Genomic DNA, 27932 nt, shown 5'->3' on the forward strand with positions numbered 1-27932 from the left:
TTTATCTTCTTTAAACTTGCTTTGAACCATATGAGGCCACATCTCTATACATACACTTGAAAATGCTATAGGCACTAGGATAAAATCCCTTTTGGCTGAAAAGATCATCCACATGCAATTCCCCTTCGTAAGTCCATTTGAGCCTTATAAGCTTTAGCGTAGACATGCCTAGTCGTTTCTTCAAATCTGTCCAAATTTTCATCTTGGTTCTTTTATTCATTTTTCATTCCATTTTTTCTTAATAGACTAATGCTGTAAAATAATATTTAATGTGACGTCCGTAGAATTTTTCACGTAATAGAGAGACTAATTGGTAATTATTAGAAATTTAAATTTTATTAATAAATAAATTATAGATTGAATTTGGGATATAATAAAACTTGAATGGATTAAATTGGAGTTCGTAATAATATTTGAAAACAAATTATATTAATTAAGAAAATTAAGAAGGACGTAATAATAATTGTTAAAAAGAATTTAAAAAAAAAAGAAAAAAAGGGGGTGGGCCGTGGCATGTGCTGCCACCGCCTCACCAACCATTAAACATATATATATGTATATTAATTGCACACACACACACTCACACTCACAAAACACACACACTCACATTTAACACACACTAGACGCACACACCCATTTCGGAAAAACAGAGGTACGGAAATTGTAATTTAATTTTTATTAATTTATATAATTATATTATTTAATTAGTCCGTTTATTAAATATTAATTATATTAAGCGGTGAACTATTTAATCGGAGTATTTTATAATTTTGGCTATTTAAATTAGTGTCGTATTAAATATCACAATTGCTATAAAAATGATATAGTTAGGCAATTAAATTATTTGATTTGTTAGATTTAGTTATCCTTATAGTTAATTTATACAATTCCATCGGAATGGTTAACCAAATATGTAATTCTATGTATTGTTGCTTAATTAAATTGTATAGCAACGGTAAATTGACAGGAAATTCATAGAAATACTTCGGAAGTTATATTTTAGAAATATTATGTTATTAAGGAGGAAAATGAGGTTTCAATGGTAATATAATTTACGAATGTTATTAAAAATGATAGTTATAAATATATAAGGGGTTTGATTAAGTGAATTCTTATGAATTATTTGGTAAATTAAATATATTGATTATATGTATTATAATTTATTATAGGACGTGACGACAAGGTAGAGGGTTGAGCAGTCCCTCGTAAAATAGAAGCATTTTGGGATATAAGGTAAGTATAGCTAATTGGATTTATATATAATATATATCTATATGTGTAGTATTGTATATATTATATATGTTGATTTCTTGGACGCGAACGTGGATTTGGCTTTATATTATTATGCGTGGCTTTCGTATATTGATTGTTTATATAATTAGTTGTGGATTATTTGCTAGATTATCATAATATTGGTGAAATTGTTACTATGTGATATGTAATGGTAATGTAGAGATATGCGGGATATGATTATGTGATAATCATATAATTGATTGTTGATGAAATCTAATTGTGAGTTGTTATAGAGGAAGTGATTATTATAAAGAATAGAATGACGATTGTGAATGGAAATAAAAGATGATGCTTACCTAGTTGGAAACATAGTCAATGGTTTATGAAAATGTGATTGATATTGAGATATGAAAAATATGTGAATTAAGCTAGGTACCATGGCGCGTAGGGTACCGGGGTATTCCGGGGCAGCAGGGAATATCCTGTGCTTGTTAGCTACACACTGGGGTGGTGTGGGGGTACCATGTTTGTTGTGATGTCCTGTGCTATATTGCTACACAGCTGAAGTAAAAGAGTGTGGGGATATCACACAACGGGTATCCTGTGTTGTATATGATATGATGATGGCCGGCGAAACCATTGACTGATATATACCAATTAGAGTAAGTGGGGCCCTTAACTAATAAACGATAATGTTGAATATTGTGTCATAGCTTGATTTATAATTGTGAATAGGTATTACTGCTTATATTTGTTGTTGCTATTGACAATGACTGTTAGTCAATGTGACTGCATGTACGTGAAATTGTTGCCTGTATGTATATATAAACTGATCAGCTGTACTTATTGAGTAGGCAGCTCATTCCTTGCCACGTACTTTTCAGGAGATAGGTCACACTGACTACCCACATTGACTTTGAGCGGTGCCGTCGTCTTTATTAGGTGGGTCAGCCGTGACTTCTGAAGTCAAAGTTTTTGATTGTGGGTTGTTAAATATTCTGGTCTTTTATCGGGATTTGTATTTAAAAGTTGTGGTATGATTTTTCTTGAGGTTATGTACACGAGAACATGTAGTGAGGGTAAATATTACTTTGGGTGATATCTAATACCTTTTGTGATATATATATTGCTGATAAATTAGAATTTATTTTACTGATTGAAAGAGAATTACTTATAGAATGAATGTTGATTAAAGAAAGGATGAAATAGTAATAATTAGATGTAGCGAGTAGGGGGCGCTACATTTAATTAGGAGAATTTGATCACAAAATAGATCAAAATATCACATGAGATAAGAACAAAATGCTATCCTATCAAATATACGCCCACTTAACCATTTGCTCGCCCTCGATGCAAACAAATAGAGATGAAAAAGGTTCAAAAATTTCATTCCAAACTTTATGGATCGCAGATGAAAATACCCAAGCAAAAATCGAGTTAAGTGTTCAAAGAATGGTACACCACATGATAAAAGACAACTCAACAAGTTTTCACAAGATGATTTTCATAAAAAATTAAGTATGAAAATAAGTGGACTATGCTCTCATATCTCCCAATCTCTCAAGTATTTTTGGTCGAGTGTTCCACTCAAATGCTTGTTATGAAAATTGCTTCACCATAGGCTTGATTATACACTAAAATCTCGACCACTTATAAATATACACACACTTCGAATCAAGAGTTCTTATATTTTGGTTGTAATGGAGCTTTCGTTTAGGGGTAGGAAGAATTATGAAAAATGAGGTGAAAATCCAAGACACTAAATTAGAGCACCAAGTAATAGATGTAAGGAATCTAAGCTTCTCAAAATTAATTTATCTCATGCTCTAATTTCATATCCCACTTTTCTTGTCTTGAGCTATACATTTCTTTTAAAGAAGAGTATTCTTTTTCTTCTTTTTTTCTTGCCTTTCTCGATTTTTTTTCTTTTTTTTTTGTTTTTGCTTTTTTTTTTTCCGAAGGCATTTTTGTCTTTCTTTTCTTTTTGCCATGTTTTTCTCTCTTTCTTTGTCTATTTTGCATTAAGGCATAGAATAAGATTTTCCCTTGACATGTTAGCTAATAAACCTATTTTACAATAATTGAGATATTCCCACACTTAAATGTCAAAATGCAAACTTAGAATACATCTTTTTTTTCTTGATACTCTACCAATCCTTGGAAGGGCCAAACAAGGGTAATAAAAAGATGGTAGAGTTTGTTTATACTTGAGGTTTTATAATAAAGAATTAAGGCTTATAAGGAATTGCATGTGGGTAGTCTTTAAGCCAAAAGGGTTTTATCCTAGTGCCTTTATCATTTTCAAGTGTATGTATAGAGATGTGGCCTTGATATGGTCCAAAGCAAGTTCTAGGAAGACAAAATCATGAAGCATTGTCTCTCAAGATAAGAAAAATTGTAGCTTTTCATAAGTATATAGGCTCAAAATTCCTCTTTAGGTAGGTTATGTCCACCAATTTCCACATTTAAGTTTCAAATTAAATCACAATTTTGTAGAAACAATATCTTAACCATAAGTTGTCAAAAATCATTAGATGTACTCTTATCACACACATCACCAAATTATTGTCTGGTTAGCCTAAGTCTTTGATCATAAAGATAGCATAAGGACAAAAAGAAATTGGGTTCTCATAATCACTCAACAAACATGGAGAGGGTAGCAAGCATCAATAAAAAAAATTATTTTTCAAGATGTCAAAAAGAGTTCATTCTTTCCAAGACATCAATAGTCCAACAATTAATCCACCAAGACTTCTATCAAAACAAACATCAAAACACATATCATTTTAATAATATTAATAAGTAAAACTTATTATTAAATATAAAATAGTGAAAATCTCTTGAATTTTTATTTGTTTTATAAGAAAACATTTATACCCTTATTGGGGTATACTTTTAGATTATACCCTTAAAGGGGTATTGTTAATTATTTATTAATAAAATTTCTTATGAAAACAATTCAAAACAAGGGGCCTTTGTCTAAATATTTTTATTTTAGTATTGACTTTTCAAATATTATTGTTTTTATTTTTATATTAATTAATTTAATAAAAGATAATGAAATATAATCATTAGTGAGTGTGAATACAAAAATTTAACTTTTGGGAATATTATTTATTTAATAATACCAATAACTTTAAAAAGTGAATTACAAATAATAGAAGTAAATTATTTTCTTATCAATTAAAATAATTATTATCAATTTGTTTTGAAAGTATAATTATATAATGCTAATGCTTCAATTACAAAAATATAAATAATATCATGAACTTAATATTTGAATAACTAACTATAAACAATATATTTACCTCTAGAAATATATTTTTACATGTGCATAGCACGTCATGTTTCCTAGTATTATAAAAAAGTGTGAATAATTTGGCATGTTTTATGTTTCTTCTTTTTCTTATGATTCCAATAATAACCATTTTATATAATAATTGATTGCTAAAATATGTATAGATCACTAGCAAGTGTACTAACTATGAACTAGTATAATAAATATCGATTTCACGAGGATTTAATTGAAAAAAGTACCAAAACTACTATGACTAATTTGCAATTATTTGGATGATCGAGAATCAAGTGAAGGATTATAACTATGAAAAATAATTACTAATTAGAGTTTAAAACAATTTTAGTCCCGTAACTTTAGCGATTTCTCATTTTGGTCCCCTAATTTTTGGTTTCTCAATTTAGTCCCGTATCTTTTTAAATTTTCTCATTTTCGTCCTCTAGCCAAAATAGTGACCATTTTGCCCTTCTTAGGAAAATTGAATATAGTCCATACACATGCCTAGTTTGGCCCATCATGCTTTCGAAATATAACTAAGCCTCTATAAATTCATACCTTGGTTTGACCACCTTGCTTCTGGGTATTCCAAGTCCTCGGTTTTACGGACTTCCTCCAACCACACTACCGCAGCAGATGGTTCGCAGAAACTTGGCTCCTTCAATAACAAAACAGCACAACCCTATTTCGTTTCCTACCTTAGGGTGTAAAAGGCATTTCAAAACAGAGACTTGATAATATTTTGGATAAACAAGTAGAACAGAAGCCCTTTTTTATCGAAGAAATATCGAGAATATTACATAGATACTATCCCTCCGATGGAGGAGACAATTGTTTAGCCTCTCATAGGATAGAGGACTAGACTCGTTGGGGAAACCCCCATAAATTGAAAGATTAAAATACTAGAAAGATTGAAAACACTCAGAATAATGCTTTGAAGAGTAGGAGAAGTTTTTCTGATGATCCCCTTCTACTTCCTTGCATCTTTATTTATAGGCGTCCGCGGACTTCAAATTCGGACTTCAAACTTGCTTTATGATGACGTCTTTGCGTTCGTCATTACCTTGTCTTTTTCGAATGACGTCACTACGTTCGTCATTGTCTTGCTTTTTCAGTTGTTGGTCATTATGGTTTATCGGCCATGTGACTTCCAACTGTCTTCTTGACTGTTGGCTTTTTTCATCTTCTACCGACAGCCTTATTTCCTCGATTTTTTACATCTCTTTACTTCTTTTGATAAAAAGTTTTCTCTTTCCCTTGTCCTGGTCTGGTTTCGGGTTTATTTTGTGTGACCTGGATTTTTGTCCCGAACAGGGGCTTTTCTTATTTTTCACAGCTAACGCACAGATGATTATGCCATTCCCCAACATGCAACATGTTGCACGACTTCATCCTTGTTGCTTCGGTCGCCGGCAGCTTATTTTCCCATATTAACATCCTTTTCTTTTCAAATAAGCCTTCTGCGAACTCAGTACTTTTTCCTGTCATAGAGTTTAACAGGAACGATCCATTCACTTTATTTGAGAAAATCTTAAATGGATACTTGACTTTGTCCATGTCTGTGAGATAGGCCCATAATCCCCAAGCTCTCCTGGTAGAAATACTATTTTCACTAATAGCTGATACCAAGGGAGCTTCTCCTAAGGCGGCTTTGATTTTATTAAACGCCACCATGTCTGGCCTCTGCAACTTCATGAAATGAAATGCTGGATGAGACCCTTTTCCTGCTGTTTCTGGAGCAACTTGAAACGAATTTTATCTCAAGAATGTCGCCTCTCTTTAAGTGGCGATTGTTTTGCCATGAATCAAAGACTGCCCCACTAATCCACTCCGGAAGTTTTGAGATTTTCGAAAAACATGGTGACATAGTATGAACTGAAGCAAGAGCTCCAAAATCATACCATTCTCGAACATCTTCGTGTTTAGACCTTTCTAACATCCAGACTCTATTGTATCTTTCGGATGTTTCGGTAATGGTCTTGCTTGAATTTACTCCTTTGCGGGAAATTAATTTTTCCCACATACGCTGATAATCCTGCCAAGCAGAAGAAGATATTGACTCGTTAGTATTAACCTTAGAGGTGTCTGTCATCGGCCTAAGGCTAATCTCTCCCTCTTTAACCCCTGAGGTGCTGGGTTGACTTGAATCAAGAGGAGTTTACACTTCCTTTGGCTCAATTTTTGCCGTTTCACCAGAGTTTGATGATGGCCTTGTGCAATCGGTACTTGAATCCGACGCTACAGGTCTAGAGCCCTGTACTTTAAAGGCATGTTTTGGGTCATGCTCCCTCAAGTCGTGAGTCATCCCCGAAGGTGACGCCTTCCAAATTGATTCTTTTAAGTCGTTCCATAGCGAGGTGGATGCTAATAAGGAACTCCTTATTACGACCTGGAGAGTGTCTAGATCAGCTCTTTGGATTTTTCCGGCAACTTGAGCATTAACTGCTAGCTGTCCGAACTTTCTATCAAGCTCCTCGAGGTTTTTCCGAAGTGCCTAAATCTCAGCATGATGGAGTTTGCTTTAGACGCCTCCATCTCTTGTTAGGAAATCTGCAAGAACATTCTCATGAGATTTTATAACGACAATATTATAAAAATAATACTGGCATTCAGCTTGCCATATGATAATACGAGCTTTCTCTATTTTTTATTCTAATTTATTCTTTAAAGGCCATTTTTTGAAAGCATTCCAAATCGCAAAAAATTCATTCTCGTTTATGTGCCAAACTTTGGCTTGTTGTTCTAAGAACAACCCTCCGGTATATCTACAGGGTTCTTCCCCTGTAGTTGTCTTCTTCATGATCACTGTCGCCCATCTGTAATCATTGGCATTTGTGTACACTACCAATTCATCCCCGTCTTGTGGTATAGCAAGCTTTGCAGGGTTACTACAAACTTGTTTCAGCTCACGAACCCTTTTGGTGTGAATTTCTTCCCATCTCCACTTTATACTCTCTGTTTTTTTCAGAAGTGGTCGAAAATCCTTTCTGTATTTTGCAAGGTCCTCAATGAAGATTCCTGCAAAATTAACAACTCCCAAGAAGCTTTGCAATTGCTTCTTGTCTTTGAGTATATCTGGAAAATTGCAGATTTTCTCCATAATATGGTCTTGCAACTCAATCCCTATTTCGTCAACAACGATTCCTAAAAATTCAATCTTATTGACTGCAATAGTAGCTTTCTTTTCAAAAAGTACTAAACCTTCCCTATGACATGCCTCAGAAAATATTTTAAGATGTTTAATATGTTCCTTCATATTTTTTGATGCAATTAATATGTCGTCAATATAGACAAATATGAATTCGAAGTAATCTTTAGAAAGATTATCCATTTTTCTTTGGAATACCTAGGATGCGTTAACTAAAGCCATTGGAAGCACATTCCAGATATATTGTCCCTGTGGTATGGAGAATGCAATAAATTTCTTTGATTCATTTTTCATTTAATTCTGATAAAAACCAGACTTGCAATCGAATTTAGAAAACACTTTTGCTCCTTTAATGCAATCAATCAAGTGTTCTCTACTAGGAATGTAATAACCATCAAATTCTAATATCTTATTAATACCTTGATAGTTAATTACCAATCTGGGTTTACCTCTCTTAGTCTCACCATGGTTTCTTACCAGAAATCCAGGGTTACTGTAGGTAGAAACTCCAGATTCAATGAGTCCAAGACTGATATGCTCTTTGATTATCATCTGCATATTCTTCTTATCCTCTATGTTCATCTGGATGGGTTTGTATCGAACATACTCGTATTTGCATTCATCTTTGATCCGAGTAGCTTCGATCTTGTTCCTATCCCACCAAGCCAGAGGATTTTCATCGAAGTTCCTCTGGATGAGCCTCTTGACATTATCAAGAGAAAGCCTGCTCTCTTCACTAATAGCTAGCGATTTTATTTCCAGTAGTGCTTCTTTAAGGTTCAAAATTCTTTCTCGGATTCCTTATAAAAGCTATCGCTGTCTATGAGTCCCTGTTGCCTGAAAGAAAAAAGAGCCTTACCTTAATTTTCTCTTATCCTGCTCTCTTCGCTAAATATAATGGCATTATCCTGTTGAATGCCTTTTCTCTTCGCAACACCTGTATCTCACTACCACAGTTAGTAGACAGATTTCTTTGATTATCCTACATATATCTTGCAAATGTTTGAATAAAATTGTTATCTAGAAAGATATCGGCACCTGTATCATGAAAATATATAGGAGGTTTTTTTACCCTAAACCAGGGTGATCTAAATGCTCCTCCAATCATGATTTTGGCTTCTCGTATTCTCTTATTGAGTATCAGGATTTTTTGCGAAAAATTCCTTCCTGCGATAATGGGTAAGGTTTTCCTTACTTCCTTAGGAAAAACTCTAGGCTTTCCCGTGCAAATTCCTGATCCTGAATCAATATAACCTGCAGAATATTTGTCTTATATTGATCATACAACATACTAACAGATATGTATCTGGAAAAGGGACTCGTTATTCAATCCTTATTGTAAAACCATCAAGACTGAATTTCATTCTGTTACCTTTTCTTCCCCATGGTTTATGATCTTCGAAGAAACTTAACCCCAAAGTCATACTCCCATTTTCTCGTCCTGCAACACCTACAACTAAAATTTCATGGCCTGCTATTTCTAGCATGCCCTCATATTTTCCTACAACAGGTTGCTGCAAATGATATAAGTCATCACAAGGAAAATAATTCTCTTTCTTAGTGATGTCAAATATAACTTGTATTTCTTTCCATCCTTCAGGGCATCTAAGTTTTACGTTATCTACCCTAATCTCTTGAGGAGTTAGAGTTTTAAATAACTCTTTCTCCTTTCCTTTATAGCCTATAATCCTATCTTCTGAAAAGGACATCCGACTACTAAACTCAGTCCTAGAGATAAGTGTCCGATCTAAGACTAGATGATCTTTTATAATATCAACACCACCTATTCTAGGTATCCTGATAGGATCTGGTGTTATTACCTTGGCGAATTCCTTGAAAATTTTAGGAATCTCAAGATACTCTTTCCTGAGAAACAAATCTGAATGATGGGTATTGGAAAGGGCATATGCAATTCTATCAGTTATAGAATACGGTCTATTTCCTTTTTCCATTAGATCTTTTCTTTTAAAATTTTGATAAAGGGTTAAGACTCTACTGAAATCTTGGTCTGCTAGGTTGTATGCAATTCTAGGATGAATGTCAAACATCAGTTTTCCTGCATACAAATTTCCTATCATTGTTCCAAGACAACCATATCTTAAGTTATTGATTCTTCTATCCATTATCGATAAATGTATTTCTGAATCAATTCCTTCCTTAAAAGTTGCTTTTATTACTACTTCAATAGTCCCTATGTAGATCCATTTCATAGTAATAGCTACACTTTCTCTAAGCTTATTCAATATTTCAAGAATTTTTTCTTTAGGAATTAACTGCATCTCCATCACATTACCCGTAAGTTCCATTGGTATACCAAACTCACTTGAACTTACTTTGTAGATTATGTGATGCTTTCTTTGGTTCAGTCCTATCTGGTTCAGGACTTTCTCAATTCTCCCAATCCTAAATCCATCGTATGGGCTGAGGTTGGAATCTTGTCGCATTATTCTTTCCATAGTTTTGTTTGACACTGTCATTCTGGAAAAGAATCCTGATAGACTTTCTGTTGTTTGAAGCCTATCTCCCTCGTTGTAATTATTCTGACTCGGTTGATGATCCATCCGAATCAGTTTCTATTTCTCATAGACACTTTCGTTTGATGGAAGGTCTTCAAATTGGTAAATAAGTACCAAGTCGCTATAGTAGACTACATCTAAGATGTCACCTGTGGCTTCAAACTTTCGTAATTCACCACGTTTCTGCGAGGAGTCGGGGGATATATGTCCTTTTGCTCCGCAGGTCCAACAATTGCAGTCTTTGAAACTTTCGTTGGCTCGAGCGTGGGCTCGTCTGATAGTTCTTTTTGTGGGGTTTCTTCCGATGGATCTTGCATCTGTTCGTCTAGATCCTTGGGATGAAACCCTTGTTGGTCCTGTTCTCTGTCCAAATTTTGTATGCTCTAGCTTTGGACTTAGACCACCATGATCCCCGTCGGGAAAAGGTTCTTCTGGAACTCCTGGGGTAGGAGTCACTATTCTGCTTCTTCCTTTTCCTTGTCTCACTTGATTCTCCTATAATAGTTGGAAAATCATTGTTATCACAACAGAGAAGGGTTCGTTTGATTTTACCTCTCAATCTTTCATATTCTTCTAGATGGATGCTTGATAACACTAATCCTCCAGTTTGTCTTTAAGAAAAGACATTCTTCGCACTACTGAATCTAGCTGTCCTTCAGGTACTTTGTATGATTGGATCAACATTTTCCTCCATGGACTGCGTATCTTTGCGAAGAAAATTGGAGCTGCTACTTCTGTTGCTACTCCACTCTGGAAGAAATATTTACGAAACCAATAGATGTATTCATCTAGTGCGCAAATACTCCTAAGTTTAAGGTTGAAGAGAGCCTGTGCATATTTTCTAGCCTTTTCTGCTCTATTTCCTTCGAAGTATCCATCTCCGATGAAGTGTATCTTGATAAGCCTTCCTAGCCGATCTGCTATCGCGCCTTTCGAATCTCCGGCAAGGATATTGGCTTTGGTATCTTTTGGGGTATTATCCCATCAGATCTTCATAGATCCCTCCAAGCTCAACTCCACAAGCTTTATGAAGTTTTCTTTGTCGAGCTCTAGAGTAGTTGTTGCTATCTTGATTGCTGCAACCCATTCGTCTATTAATTTCTCGATATTTTGAAAATCGATAATATCCAGGTTCAGTATAGCGCCATATGGGTATAAGGGCTGGACCATGATCCTTGCCCAAGGTGTATTTTCAGGCACCCTCTTTCCAATCCTCCCTGGATTTTCTTGTAGCCTGGTTCCCACAAACGTTGGAATGGCATTAGTGTGGAAATCAGCACTTTCTCTCACCGGTTGATCAGTGGTGGATCATTAGAACATGTACTTACCTCTGACGGTGGTAGTGCTGGAGTGATTTCATTTGTCTAGATATTGACTAAATCCACAATCCCAAGTTGGGAAAAGGATACTGTCAATTCTTGTAGATCTGATAGATCCGCCCTTGTTACCTCCATTATTTTATAGATCTGATAGATGCAATAATCAGTTCTTCTCTGGACTTCGGCTTTCGAATCTCCGTGGCCTTCCCTTTCTGGTGTAGAAGAGGTACTGTTCCAAGGGCGTCCCTGATTCACTCTTTTCTGGATCAGATGTTTCAGGGCTCTCTCGTTGGTTTTTCTTCAGATCTGAAAGACCTTTGTGTAGATCGGGAAGGATCTTAAGGACCTCATCCACCTTTTGGCTCAAAGATTCTATTTCCATAGGTATATGTATTAACCTATTTCCATAGTCTTGAACCGTCTTTTGTATCTCCCTCAGATATTGGGAGATCTTTGATGTATCCGGCTTGAGTTCTTTCCAATCAGTCATAATTTTTAGAACTGAAATTATGTAGGAATTTACCCATTCCGTTTCTCCTGTTTGGGATTCTACCATGGACTTCAGTGGAGTGTAGACGTCTCACTGCATTTCCTGGTAATACTTGTCGAACTTCAAATTTCTCAGCCACTCTTGTTTTTCTTCCGGCATGAGAAGTTTTGGATCAATCCTCTTGGGACCGTTGTCACATTTGTCAAGAATTTTCATGAGAAATTCTCTTCTCTATATTTTCAGAATCTAGAAATATTCCCTGTTTTCAGAGTAACTCGAACTTTCGTTCAGTTCCATTTTATCTTGAAAAATCTCCTCCATTAGTGGATAAATAATATCAAAATGTAATATAATCATATATTTCTTCAATAAACCTAGGCTCAAATACCATTCTAGGCGAGAATGGGCGAAAAAATGCATAAAATTGCAAGAATAGTGAAAATGGACTAAAATTCGCGCTTGAAAGTAGTTCAGGGGTAAAATGGTCCAGAATTTAGCCCAGCTCCACGCATATTCCTTTCAGATTCTGTCGGAGGACCAAATTGAGTGTTTCTGAGAAGTTACGGGGCTTAAATAAGAACGCAAAAGTTATAGGATTAAAACGAGAAATGGCCAAAGTTAGGGGACTATTTTTGTCTTTAACCGTACTAATTAAAATAAAGCAAACGAACATGTTGGAGATCATTTAGGAATGAGAAAGATGCTAAGGCTATAGGTCAACCTAATTGATTCAATGAATACAAAATTTAACAGATTAATCTAAAAGCAAGTGTTTTCATATACTGAGGTTTTTCCCAAGTTAATTCAATATACTCTCTTAAACTATACCAAAACTATTATTATCAAAGAAATAGTGGATCTTTCACTAAACTCGTAACAATAATGTATTAAGATCTGTGAAGAATCTGTTCAACCAGATTAATCATGCCTATGTGTGTCAACATATCATTCAATTCACACTACAAATTACCCTATCCACTATGCCGAATTCCCTTCCAGTTAATCAACATAGTTAACTTAATCTAAGATTTGATTAGATTCTCAAATTATAAGAACAAGCACAATAATTTACAGACACATGAAAACAATGCTGTAGATTAATCTGATAAAAATACTTAGAACATTATCTAAGTTAGGCTTCCCAAAAGCCTTAGTAAAAATCAATTTAGTTCATCCAATCTATATCAAATACAAATGACAGAAATATAGAAGAACTCATGGAGTAGAAAGTTGCGCATGAACAGTCTAACACTCCGACTCTGGATCCTACTCCTCTACTCATTTTCTTCTTCGTGCTTCAATGTTGATTACTCAATTCTCCAACAAAAAGATCTTTTTCCTACCTCACCTTCTCCCTTTTATACTAGTTTTTAATTATGGCAGGAGAGGAAAAGAATCTATATACCATCCAAGTCTTTTGTTTTTCTTCCTAATCATATTCCGACCAAACTTCTCAAAATATTTATAAGAAAATAAGATGCTCAAAAATATTATTTTCATCAGCAATCAAATTAGATAGATCGGCCCATCTCTAATAACTTGTGGGTCACGGGTTATAGTGAAGCCAGCTTCTGTCACTTGGATTTCTGATTACTCATGGGTCGTGAGTTATCTTAGCAGCGTTGCTATTGGAATGTTTCTTATTTCCACATTTTAGCACTGTTCTTACAGCTCTCCTTCCTTCCATAAAAGCACTTAAAATATTGTAATAAGATCAAGCACCATATCACACGAATATATGGGTATCAACAAAAAAATACGTCATATAATTTGCCCTAATCAAATTACCCCCAACTTAAGTCATGCTTGTCCTAAAGCATATAATAATTCAATTCAACCCCCCCCCCCTCCAAAAAGAAAATTCCTTCATTTTATCCCACCCCAATTCAACTCATGTCAACATTTCAAACTGAACTTACTCTCAAGGTGCAAGCAACAACAAATTTCACAGTCTAAATTCGCACAAAGAACACAATGAATCGATTGTCTCAAAAATCATTTCGGGATCAAAATGCAAAGTAAGTTAACACCTCGCTTAAGTTTCACGCAATACGCTCAAAGTGTTTATGGGTTATCAACAACTCTTAAGTCATGTCATGGCAAGATTTTACCATATGCTTGCTATTATATCACATCTCCACTGCTCAATAGTGAATTAGGTGCAAGAATCAAAGAGTCTTCTTTGGCTTGTAATGGGCCTTTAGGTATGGGTTGGAAGAGAAAAAATATAAAAATGCAAAAGATTTTTTGTTTAAAGAACTAGGTGATGGTACTTGCATAGTCTGCCACTGTACGAATTCTCTTGGGATTCGACAGAACAAACTCAATATGCAACTCAACAGTTAATAAATCAAACCACATCTTGTCGATCAAGAATGTCATGAAAGCATAAAATTCCCCCCCCCCCCCACACACTCTTAAGAACAACATTGCCCTCAATGTCTTATATCCCAAGGATAGGAATGAGAAAAAGAAAGGATGGAATACTACCCTAATGAGGTTGAGAGTGAAAGTGGATGTTCACACTGAGGTCACTGTCAGTCGAGCAAGATAGATGTTGTTTTTCCTGAGACGACGACTTGAATGAGAAAGCCCTAGGGGGTCCATCTTGAACCTGTTAAAAGCAGTAGATGATATCATAAATAAGAGATGAAAAAAAAATGAAGAAAAAAGTCTAAGAGTTATGTTTTCGTTCTGAGATAAATGAAAAAAAATAAAAACAGATAGATATAATTGGAGAGAAAAGATGAAAAAGGAAAAAGAATAGAAAGAGGAGGGAGGTGCGAATCTAGGCACGAGCATGCCGGTGACAGTGAGGTCATGCGGTGGTGAGCGGCGTCGCTTGGCAGCATGAAGGTGGTCCTACAAATTTTGAACATGTGAAAACCCTAATCTTGAAATGCTTTAATTGATTTGGGAATTTTATGATTTTCTTTTCTTTTCTTTTTATTTTTTATTTTTTTTTGAAAAGGAAACTAAGGGGAAAGGAGATAAGTAAACTAAGGAAAGAAATATCTAAAAAGATCAAAGTGCAAATAATCAGGGACTAAGCATTAGGTCCACCATGCTAGTGGTGAGCCATGGGCACGGACTCAAAGATTTGCAAGACTGCAAGTATCTTCTATATAGTGGGCACGACTATTACAAATTCACTCGACTGAGCTTAAAAGTGGCTCTAAAAAAACACCCATGGGTTGCCTCCCACGTAGTGCTTGTTTAACGTTATTAGCTCGACGGTGAAATTCTCAATTGGTGGAAAGTTGAGGAGGGGGCTCAACAGGATGTGGTGATGTTCGATCGACATAGTGCTTGATCCTTTGCAAATCCATTCTAATGGGACCTTTGTCTTTATGATTCCACAAGTCATCATCCTTGAATTTATTTTTTTTTTCTCATGTGAGATTCATGCCACGCCTTGGTGCGTTGTACAATTCAGCATTCTTGTATACCTGGTTCCTCCATCTGTTCATCCTATTATGTTGACGCCATTTGTCCTCACTTGTTTTTTCAAATCAGACGATGCTTCAACTGGTGGTTTTACTTTTGGATTGGAAGTAGATCCATTAAAGAACAACACCTTCTGCCATTTTGACTTCTCTTCTTGTCCGATTCTACAAAACTTGTAATCTCCTCATGCTCTTCTTTAAACTTAACCCCATTAAAATTGTTTATGTAATTTTCTTTGGGATCATCATATTTTACTAAGTGCGCATCATCAGTTCCAAGGATATAAATGTTATCAATTGAAAATATATCAGCTCATTCTTGTGCTGATATTTCATAAGTATAAATACATTAAAGACTATATGTTCATCATTAATTCTAAGAGTGAGTTGACCTTTTTGCATATCAATCAATGCTCTATTCGTTGCAAGAAAATGTCTTCCTAGAATTAATGGCATAGTCTTATCTTCTTCCATATCTAGCACAATGAAATCAACAAGGGTGATAAATTTGCCTACTTTAACCAACACATCCTTCACTATTCTTTTAGGATACTTAATGCTTCTATCGGCCAATTGCAATGTCACTATAGTTGGAGTAAGCTCATGCATTCCAAGTTTTTTAAAAATAGAATATCACATCAAATTAACGCTAGCACTTGGATCACATAAAACTTTATCAAAACCGGTATTTTTTGTAGTGCAAGGGATAGCAAAACACCCTGGATCCCTGAGTTTTGGTAGGAGCTTGATTTGTATGATTGTCGAGCATTCCTCATTAAGCTTCACCATTTCACTTCCTTCCCACTTTCTCTTGTTTGAAATAACCTCCTTCAAGAACTTGGCATAGCTCAACATCTTAAACTTATCAAACTTGGCATAGCTCAACATATGATCGATAGTACAATAGATATCGATCCCACGAGGATTTAAATAAAATAAGTACCAAAACTATTGCGATTATTTGGGATGATCGACAATTAAGTGATGGATTATGACTATGAAAAATAATTACTAATTAAATAAACCAAACGAACATGTTGGGAACATTTAGGAATGAGAAAGATGCTAAAGCTATAGTTCTACCTAATTGATCCAACGAATGAAAGATTTAATAAGTAAGTATTTTTAGGTGTTGAGGTTCTTCTCAAGTTATTTCGATACACTCTCTTGAGGTATACCAAATCTATTATTATTAAAGAAATAATGGATCTCTCGAATCTAAAACTCATGAGATCAATGCGTTAAGATCTGTTTACAACCTATGCAACCAGATGAATCATGCCTATGTGTGTCAACATATCATTCAATTCACACTACAAATTACCCTATCCACTATGCCGAATTCCCTTTTAGTTCATCAATATAATTAATTCATTCTAAGAGATAACCAGACTCTCAAATTATAAGAACAAGTACAATAATTTGCAGACACTTGAAAACAAAGCTGTAGATTAATCTAATAAAAATACTTAGAATGTTATCTCGATTAGGCTTCCCAAAAGCTTTAACAAAAATTAAATTTGTTCATCCTACCAAGATCAAACACAAAGGAAAAAAATATAGAAGAACTCATGGAGTCGACAGTTGGGCATGGACAGTTCGTCACCCGACATCGGATCTTACTCCTCCACTCATTTTCTTCTTCGTGCTTCAATGTTGATTACTCAATTCTCCAACCAAAAGATCTTTCTTCCTTTCTCTCCTTCTCCATTTTATACTAGTTTCTAATTATGGTAGAGGAGGAAAAGAATCCACATACCATCCAAATCAAAATATAATTTCTATCAGCATCAAATTAGGTAAATCCGCCTATCGCATGTCTGATAACCCGTGGGTCATGGGTTATCTTGGCAGTGCTGCTACTGGAATATTTTATTTTTCCACATTTTAGCTCATTTCTTGCTACTAGATATATATCACTACTAGAAAATATAATATTAATAGTAAATATCAATTGATAATTTTAAATCATCATTGAAAAGATATATTAAATGATAATAATTTTTATCTTGTCATTAAATAATTATTGATGATAAGAATTGAATATAAAATTATTACTATATATATAATTAGTGATACGTGCACTACACAAAAATAAAACATTAAGAATAGCTAATTTCATGGTTAAAAAGAAATAGGCATAGCAAATAGTCATTAACCAAGGCCATGCAATGGTTGTTAGCCATGGTATCTGCGAGGGTGGCTAAAACATGTGCCATGGTTTTTTCTTGGGGGAAAATCTATGTTTTTTAAACGCTTTTATTTAACCGTAGTCAACAAAAATTATTTACCACGGTTTTTAGTTCATAGCTATTAAACTTGTAGCCATAGTAATTTTTTTCTAGTGATATATAATGACAACTTAGCAACAACACAATATAGATAATAATTATTTGTTATTACTAAGTCTTCAAGTTGTTATGTCATTAATTGCATTTAGTGATAATTTTATACATTATCTTTTACTACTAATTTTTGCAAATAATAATTTATAAAATAACAGTAATTATTAAAATGAGTATGATGAAACAAAAATTTTTATCACTCAATATATATAATTAATGATAATATGGAAATTATCACTCGGTACTTCTTTTTTTTTCCCTGATTTTCTCATTTTTTTTGTAGTGTATGAGATGCATCGCGGAATGTTGTTTACTGGATAAGCCTCTAAGTTTCTTTCATGAAAGTAGTAAATAACCTACAAAAGTTAATTTGATTATTTCAAACGCCACCAGAAATAAAATGTTTAATTATGATTAACTGTTATAGTTAATAATAAATAGCCCTAACAAATAGTTATTTCTTTAGGTAAATGTAAATTGCATTAAACAAAAGAAGTACACGAGTATAATACAATCATGAGCCATTGTGTGGCCAAGGGATCCGCCAGAAGCGATAAAGACCACATGAGCTAACAGAGAATGGTAGTTCATCACTAATAATCCTCTGTCGAACATCATCAAGAACAGTACTAGAAAGAGTACGTGAATCGCAGCGCACGTTCTCGAACCCACGCTGATTGTGCTCTATCTAAATGTGGTAGACCAGAGAAGCAAGTAATGCTCTGTCGGCCGCATTAATGACATGTCTCCCTCTCCATCTCGCCGAAACCCATGTAACATCTGTAGACCAAGAACGGTTAGGTCAAGGAACCCAAATATGACATCAGATCTCAGCCAAGCAGTGTCGGGAATAGTGACATTGGAAGAATAGGTGGTTGTGCGTCTCCAGTGAATCATCATCACACAAGATACAGGAGGTGCCCAAGTGAGCAAGCCACAACTTATCCAATGTGGACAGCATGTCGAGGATAGCCAACCAAAGTACGAAGGTATGTCTAGAAATTTTGAAGGGCCCCAAGAGTAATGAAGACCAGCTTACCTTAGGCCTTGGCGGGGATAATAGGCAAACCAATGAAGTTACATTCGACGCGCCTGCGCCAGCACGCCAAAGAATTTGATTGGAGTCACCGTGCATGATTGGTAGTTGGTGAAGGATCTCTAGGATCTCCACGCCCCTCCTGGATGCAGTGGTGAGCGGCCAAAACCATTGTCCATTCACGATAATCGAGTTAAGAGAAGCGCTAGGCAGCGTGTTAGTAAGACTAGACCCCCTTGGGAATTAAAGAATAAGTAGACCTAGGCTATGCCATGGATCATGCCATAGAGAAAATGAAGTACCATCACCAATCTGATACTAAAAAAGAAGCCGTAGAAAAGGACAGAGGAGAAGAAGCTTCCGCCAACCCCACAAGCCCCCACGGCAACTGTCCATATGGAATTCTCACGTAACATAACATGACGAATCCACTCCACCCATATGGAAGTCCGATCACATTGAATAAGATCATACAATCATTTGCATATCAATGCACGGTTAAGAGTGGCAAGATCACAAAGTCCTTGCCCAGAAGCACTCGACGCCATAAGAATAGATTTAATGATCTAGAGGCCCCCGGCATATGAAAGCGCTATGCCCTCCCATCCCTTGATACGCTTCTTAATTTTCAGAGTCAGAGGGTGACAATCGGCAATTGTCAAACGTGACGCTAGAAAAGAAACTCCCAAGTATTTCATCGGTAGATGCCCTTCTTGGAACACAAGCACCTCAGGCAGCTGATTCCGATACCCTTGCACCGATCGGGAAATAATTAAGGGACTCTTCTGCTCACTAACTCGAAGGCCAAACAACGTAGCAAAGCAGTCTAATTCCTACTTAAAGAACCAACAGAGGCCATCCAGTTTACAAAATAATAAAAGGTCATCATCAAAGCCCAACTGAAATATTACTAAGGATTCACATTTTCAATGGAATGTGAATCGCAAGTCCTGCTCAATCCATTGTTAAGGATCGAATTCAGCACCTCAATGACCAATACAAATAAGTAAGGGGACAGTGGATCACCCTGACGCAAGCCCCTTGTACCCGTGAAAAACCCATACGGTTGACCATTAAGTACCACTGAAAAAGTCATGGTAGTGAGACACTCAACAATCTACTAGATAAAGAGGGGCGAAAATCCGAACATCCGCAGCAAAGCTGATAAAAAATCCTATTCAACAGTGTCGTATGCCTTACGCAGATCCACCTTCAGTGAACACCTTTGTGGAAACCGCTGCTGATTATGGCCCGTGAAGAGTTCCTGGGCTAGCAGAATATTGTCCCAATAGAACGACCAGGAACAATAGCACTTTGAGAGGGGTTAAGAAATCGTTAATGATCACGACCACGCAATGATTGTTGTTCTGGATTTTGACTAACACATTTGCCATAGCTAAAAGCTGTAAAAATTCTTTTTACTATGGCTCTTAGTTGTAGCAAATTATTTTTTCATGTTGAAAAAATTATTATTTTTTGTATCAATTCTATTTATCGATAGTTAATGATAGTTATTTGCCACTGTTTTTAGTCAAAGCCATTAATTATAACTAACAGTAATTTTTGTTTATTTCTAATGGAAGTGGCATAATTTGGGATGATACAGTCCATTAAGAACGTCCAACTTCTGTAGAGAAATTAAACTCCCGATAAAATTAATAACCAAGTCTATATTTTTTTATGTAAGAGCAATAAATTATTATTAATTGAAATAAATCAATTACAATCATTCATGTCGAATATCAATATTTAACAAAAAACTATTAAACAAAGACCATTACAACAATTATACTCTAATCAATAATATCAAATAAATTAGATATAACCAGCACCTACTATTCAGTCTACACAACATCCCATACATAAGACAAGATTCGAGCCCATAACCTATAAGATCATACGGTCTCAACTTAGCCAATTGAAGTAGATCTGATTGGCAATAACCAAGTCATTGTTATTACAATATATTTATCCTATCGGATGTGTCACTAATTGTATATCTATGTACGTGAATAACATGGTTTTAGAACAAGTCATAGGATTAATAACTGATCATGAGATAAATGCAATATTTTGATACGTAATTTGACTGTCTTTGGAAAAATCTCCCTTTGACCTTAAAAAAGAAAGAAAATAGGCGCCCGTGAGATCTCTCATGAAATTTTAAGGTAATTTGATATTTTAAAATTGTGTATATGTATATTGTAGGATAACATTAATAATCTAATGGTGGGTTATTATTATGTTATTTAAATGATAAATTTGAAATATATTTTAATTTTAAAATATAAATCTTATTTTAAGTAATGTTAGTCCGGATCCAGTATATCTTATTACGTGGCGTTTATTTTGATGTATAAGTTAATAAGGTGATAAGATAAATTGTTCTTAAATATGTGGTTAAAGAAAAAACCAAATTATGAATTAATTATATATAGTTTACTTTATTGAATTGTAGGTGTTGAAATTTAAATAAATCCTATGTTTACTTTATTGAATTGTAGGTTTGAATTTAAATAAATCATATCTTTACTTCATTTGATAACATATAGAGTAGCTAGCAAATTACTTGCACTTTTATATGTTTTTAAAATAAGGGGAGATTACAACAAGCTCCCCTCAAGTTAGACATGATTATAAATATTCTCTTATTGTTTGAAAAATTACTAATATTTTCTTTATTTCAACGATCATCTAACAAACAACTCAATCCGTTATTAGTTTCTGTTAGATTTTCGTTAATTTTTTAAGGAGAATTAATCAGAATGCCCTATTGTGGTCTATGAATTGTAATTCCTTATTTTTAAAAAATTTCTGAAATTTTTTGTGGACTAAATGAATAATTTTTTTTACAAGTTTTCAAATTTTTTCATCCACCTTATTGGACTTTTTTATAATTGTTTCTTTAAAAATTAAAAAAGTTACAATAAGGGCAAAGTTTATAATTTTATGCCTCCACTCAAAAAGTACATAATTTCATCAAATATAATGAGGTAGTTATAATTTTTTAAATAATGAGAGAACATTCATAATTATATCAGATTTTAGACAATTTTATTTTAATTTACCATTAAAATAACTAATGCTAAATTTTCTAGAAGATCCTCACATATTTGGAGATTGGAACACCGCTGGGGCGGCCCCTTCATTATACACCATCTCCATCAGCAACTAGATCTCCGACTATGGAATTGTTCCTTCAGAGAGCAAGTCCTATTACTAATAAATCAGAAAAAATACATGCAATTTTTTTTATGATATTGTATATGAGTATATTATTTTTATAAAAAAAAAATTAAATAAAATATTTATATATTCTTTTTAAAATAAAAAAATTTACCTCCTTAATAAGAAGGAAAGTAAATTGGTATTTTTTTATATAAAATAATTTATTAATTTACAATATTACACGAGTAAATTACAGTAAATCCTAAATAAATCAAACACACCAAACTTCATATTTGAACGTGAAATCAAAAAAAGAAAAATAAGGTGAATTTCGATGTTGTACCCTTCTAGGAATGACAACGACGCCTCAACCGCAGAACTGAACTCTTCAACCCATTCGTGGATCTGTTCTCCCATCTATCTTGGCCATGCAACCTTTCTTTCTACTTAGTTCTTAGTGAATGCTTTCTTGATTCTACAGTAAGGATGGTCCGGGGTGAAGAACCGTTTGAGGCAATCAAAGTAGCACGCCTTCCTACCATTCTGTAGGTAGGATGCACTTGTGTCTTCCATACAAATTGGACACCCCATAACACCAACGAAACTCGATTTTAGACGCCATCCATAAGCGAGTAGGTCGTTCACAGTCCAGATCAACATGACACACATTGGAAATGTCTTGTTATTCACACAGTCACGTGTCAGTACACCCACATGCCACAATTCTGCAACTCCTCGACCAACGACTATAGATAAACATCGATGAGACGTTTCGGATTGGAGGGACCAGGAATCATCATCGTCAGGAACATATTATCAGAACTCATGCACCTTCTCAGGCAGAGATTGTACGGTGTAAGTATAACGAGCCAACATGAATTTGTACGACCATACTAACCGTGCGGTACGAACAAATCTGTGCTCAAACCCAGTCTAATATTAGAGGGCTCAACTGCAGAACGTTCAAAATGCTCCATGCCTTTGTATTAGATGGATGACACATGCATCCCTCCTCCGTCTGATAGTTGGCATGCCACGTCATTGGATCAGCTATCACTTCTGAAGTATATAACCTTTGCAGCCGAGGGGTAATCAACAAGTACCTAAGAAAGGCATACAGTGTCTTCTTGCAATTAGGATTCTGTTCCTTGGTCAACTTATACCTAACTTCTCCAAAAAACTTGCAATAGTCTGGATCAATGTCGTCCTTCTAGTACAACATGCAACTGTTCTTACACGCATCAATCTTCTCAACAGGTAAACCCAAGTCTCTTATCAATTTCTTCGTACTATAGTAATCCTAGGGCAGGGTGTGATCGCATGGCAATTTATGATCATCCCACTACGATATTCGACCGTATATATGCTGATAAATATGGCCATCGACTTTGATATTCACCAACTCAACTATAGCCCCCGATCGAGATTGGGTGCAACCATTCCACAACGACTGCTTGAAAGCATGCACTACATCGTGAAATCAATCTGCAGCCTACATGCATATCTTAGGGCCCCCACTGTAATATGAACAAAGCCCTACATTAGTAGAATACGACCTAGTACCATCATTTGGCACACCATCCTGGTTATAATTAGAAGACCGGACAGCCGGCCCGGCGGCATAAAAAACCATCCTCTACGCTGCATCACCACATGACGTACTCATCCCCTGCATAACATGAGAAATGGGAGTTTGCTCCTCTTGTAACGGGGCCACCGTGACGTCCTCAAAATACTCCTGCACCCTCTGCTTGGAATGAGAAGTCTAATTATAATATTTTGGCATAAAATCTTTCACAAATAGGTGAAAATTTACCTCGTACGTAGTTTTGAAAACTTCATTTTTGCACTTCCGACAAGAACATTTAATTTTCTCACTTTCCATATATGCATGTTGAGACTTCGCTCATTCTATAATGTAGCAACACCATCCTGAAACTCCAGAATAAGACACGCCCTATTTGAAAGGTTTCTTCTCGTACATCCATCTCCTCAACTGTCTTCGTAAAATTATAATTAGTCCTACAGACACACACACACACACACACATATATATATATATTATTATAATATAAAATTTAATTAATGAACAAAATTACAACAAATATATAATCAATTGACAAATAAAAGGTTAAAGTTGTTACCTAATCAAAATAACTCCAAATACCAATGAAAATTCGAGACAGATTAACGAACAAATTTAGAGTAGAAAAATTAGTAAGATAGTGAGAGTATAAAAAAATTCGAGAGCAATTGAGAAAATAGAGCAAAATAAGAAGAATGAAAGAAGATAGTGAGATTAAATGAAAAAGGGGAGTACATTTATATAGAAAAATTTGGAACAATCTTTGAAACAGGGATAGGAACATATAACTAGTTGTTATAAAGTAGCCGTTAATTCATGCTTTTGGGACGATCATTGAGACGGTTTTTGGAACTGTCAGTTAGACCGTTCAAATATAGACGTTGATGATCAGTTGCAGCGAACTCAATAACACCTAAAAAATAATTTAAAAGAACCGTTTGAATTTCTACCAATTTTTGGAACGATTTAGAAACCCATTGTTTCTTTAATAAAACTCATATTTTGGAATGATTTTTAGCATATTTTACTAAGTGTGTACAAATACCTTTTTAAATTGTACCTCATTTTGGAATACATTTTCGAACTGTCACTTTTTTTACATATATTACAGCAGATATATGAATGGTTTTGCTGTGATGGTTCCTAAATCTGATATAGTTTTCGAAACTGACTTTCAACGATTTTTCATTATTATTTTGGCACGGACATGGGAGCGGGTTTTGTAATTGATACTTTGGAACTCAACTTGGAACAACTGGACCATTCCAAATTTCTAACCCGAAAAAGATATTGCACTTGACGTCCAAATTTCTAACCCGAAAAAAATATTGCACCTGACGTCATGTTTTAATATCCGTTTCTGAAGTGTTCCAAAAACTGTTGCAAGATGAAATGGGCTTTGGAATGTTTGATCTGATCGTGCCAAATTTCAGCTTTTTTTATAGTATTATTTTATTCATGTTATTATTTAAAAATAATTTATTTATTTTGTTCATGCAAATAACAAATTAAATAGTTGTTTTCTCCAATGTGTGCCAAGGTGGCTAGTTATTAATTAAACCAAGCCAAAAACTAATTCTGTGAACCTAACAGCTATGCATACCATGTAGATATGGTATTTTCATAAAGTCATCTCCCTATCAAAGTCTAGGACATAAAATTTCAAACCGATTCCCATCATAAACTTTGATATCTATGAATTCACTTTCTTGTGTCTCTCCTAGACCAACATAGAAAACTCGTGTCCTGTTTGATCAACGAATGTAAACCCAAACTTCTATAGAGTACACAACCTAGACAACATAGCATACCGTTGTCATCTCATGATGGGTGATATATCCTTTATTGAAAACAAACCAACCTCCACGCATGTTATGTCTCTAAGGATAGAGGGCTTTTTAACAACCATGTATAAATGAAACTATATCAGCCAAGATCAAGATACAACTACCAATATACAAGGCTACTGTGATTTTCAAGTCAAAAGACTAATTACAATACTATCACACCCCTAAGAGTTCTATTTATATTGATTATATCATGTGGCTTCCATACGATAACTCCTACGAATTTGTTCAACTAGACAACCTATGTCAAGCACCTGCTAAAGTGCATAGACGTCGTAAACATATGTTGTTGATAAAATACGATATCATTATATGAATGTAATACTTAGTGCAAGTCTTTATAAAACCTTCCAATGGATTTTCTTGAGAATTATTGACTTGAACATTTTAGATTGTTCAAAACAGATTACACTGAAAAAGATTGTTCAAAACATTAAGAGAAACCAACTAACTGAAAAGATTGTTCAAAATAGATTACAAGGAGCCAACTAATTGGCAAGCCGTTCATGTATTTTAACAATCTACAATGTTTTATTCGCATACAAAGCAGTAAGGAAATCAAACTAAAGAAAGCATGTAGTACGTACAAGTCTGCAGAACCACATCATGTTCCTCATGATGAATATAATTTTATATATATGTCCTCTTTTCCTGTCGACTGTGGTGGTGGCGGAGGACTGCTTGGTTGTGGGGGAATGCTTTGTTCTTCTCTGAAGAAATTCTCTGGATCAACTCTAGTTTTCACCTGAACCAATCGATCAAAATTGTTGTTGAAGTACTTGGCACCCCAAACTCTTGCTGTTTCAATACTTATCGGCCCTTCATTGTTATTCACTCCAATGTCAAGATCTCTATAACATAAGAAAGCTCCCCGTGGGTTGGATGTAACATAAGGAGTCACGTAATTGTAAAGTCTTCTAATCCAATTTATGTACTTGTCGGCATTATCTGCATCTTTTGCTTCCCAGTACACCATATGATGGATCTTGTAAAGATAACCAGCCCTATGAGGAAATGGGGTTGCATTATCAGGAATTTCAGCCATTTTTCCACCATATGGGGTCAACAATAACTGTGCCAACTTGCCTTCTGGTTGATAGAAGTGTCTCCATACGCCTTCAAACCCTTCTATGGGAATTGGTTCCTGCACATAATCTGATTTTCCTTTGAAGTATCCTACATCATGTTGAACCCTGTCGAGCAGAGGTTCAAGTGAATCTATTGGCAATCCGGTATTGTACAGGATGGATTGGATCCAGCTCATTTCTGTGCAGTCTTCTCTTACTAAGCCCAATTCGGGGAATTGTTCTTTCATCACCGCAAGTAGTCTGTCGATACGACCAAGGAAAACCGAGTTAAATGTTGCACGAATTGTCATCATTCCTTCCGAGGTGGTGTTTCTTATAGCGATGACTCTCATGAATAAGTCTTCATCGAAGTTAGGTGCGACGTACTGCCAGCGGTGAATGAGTCGAGTGGCTTGTTGCCCCAAATCCCTATGGATTGTGAAAACAGTGACTTTTTCTGGAACATCCACCAATTGTACTTTCCATGCAACAATGACGCCAAAACTGGAACCTCCACCACCCCTAATGGCCCAAAATAAGTCCTCACCCATTGACTTTCTGTCGAGAATCCTACCATTAACGTCTACTATCCTAGCATCAACAACATTATCTGGAGCTAGGCCGTATTTTCTGAGCAATACGCCCCAACCTCCCCCACTGATGTGCCCGCCAACACCAACAGATGGGGAAAAACCGGCTGGAAACCCCAGTCTTAGGCTTCTAATCGCAATATTATAATATAACATGCCAAGGGTTGCACCACCTCCAACCCATGCAGTTTTCTGCTCAACATCAACTGTTATTTCACTGAGGTTGAGCAAATCAAGGATCACAAATGGGACTTCAGATACATAAGACCGTCCCTCAAAGTCATGGCCGCCACTTCGAGTTTTAATTTGCAAGTGATTTTGTTTGGCGCAGTAAATGATAGGGGGGATTTGGTCCTCGTACTCCGGGGTTATTATCACTTGCGGTTTTGGGGTGGAATCTGACATGAATCTTTTGTTTCGGATTGAAAAATCTAGGACAGACTGGTAAGAAGCGTTGATTGGGGTATAAACAAGGTCAGAAATTGAGGAATAGTTTTGGAATTCTTGCTTGAGACATTCAAGAAAACCATAGACGTTGGCATCGGCACACGACCAAGAAAAGACAATAAAAAGAAAGAATATGAGAGTGGAAATGGTTGGAGTCTTCATGATTGTGAGATGCTGTAGTTTGTGGTTTTGGGAGCAGAAATGTGCGGTATTTATAATGCTAGTGGATCGGTGAGCGGGAACTGGGCAATTACGTGCATGTTACCATCTGAACATCGTGCAGTCTGATGAATTAAAATACACCATCAATAATTTTAATGTCAGCACACCTCGTGACTTTCATTTCTACATTATCTGTTTACTTTAACCAATCCATTTAAAATACCTCCAAAAGATTTGCATA

The 27932-nt window shown here is 35.3% G+C and overlaps 1 long non-coding RNA gene and 1 pseudogene across 2 annotated transcripts; one reads left to right on the top strand and one right to left on the bottom strand.

Moving 5' to 3' along the window:
* The first annotated feature begins 465 nt into the window (after positions 1–465).
* On the top strand, positions 466–2353 carry LOC148786907 (uncharacterized). 2 transcript variants are annotated; one of them, XR_016067519.1, is made up of 3 exons: positions 498–652; positions 1170–1233; positions 2118–2353. It is a non-coding gene; the product is annotated as an uncharacterized LOC148786907 (long non-coding RNA). The 2 variants fall into 2 exon arrangements; XR_016067518.1 differs by having other exon boundaries at positions 466–652; positions 1170–2353.
* Positions 2354–25825: 23472 nt separating this feature from the next.
* LOC105171271 (berberine bridge enzyme-like 8 pseudogene) lies at positions 25826–27703 on the bottom strand (annotated as a pseudogene).
* Positions 27704–27932: the final 229 nt, after the last annotated feature.

The sequence above is a fragment of the Sesamum indicum genome, linkage group LG9 (genome assembly GCF_026168435.1).
Source record: "Sesamum indicum cultivar Baizhima isolate 11 linkage group LG9, ASM2616843v1, whole genome shotgun sequence".
Lineage (NCBI taxonomy): Eukaryota > Viridiplantae > Streptophyta > Magnoliopsida > Lamiales > Pedaliaceae > Sesamum > Sesamum indicum.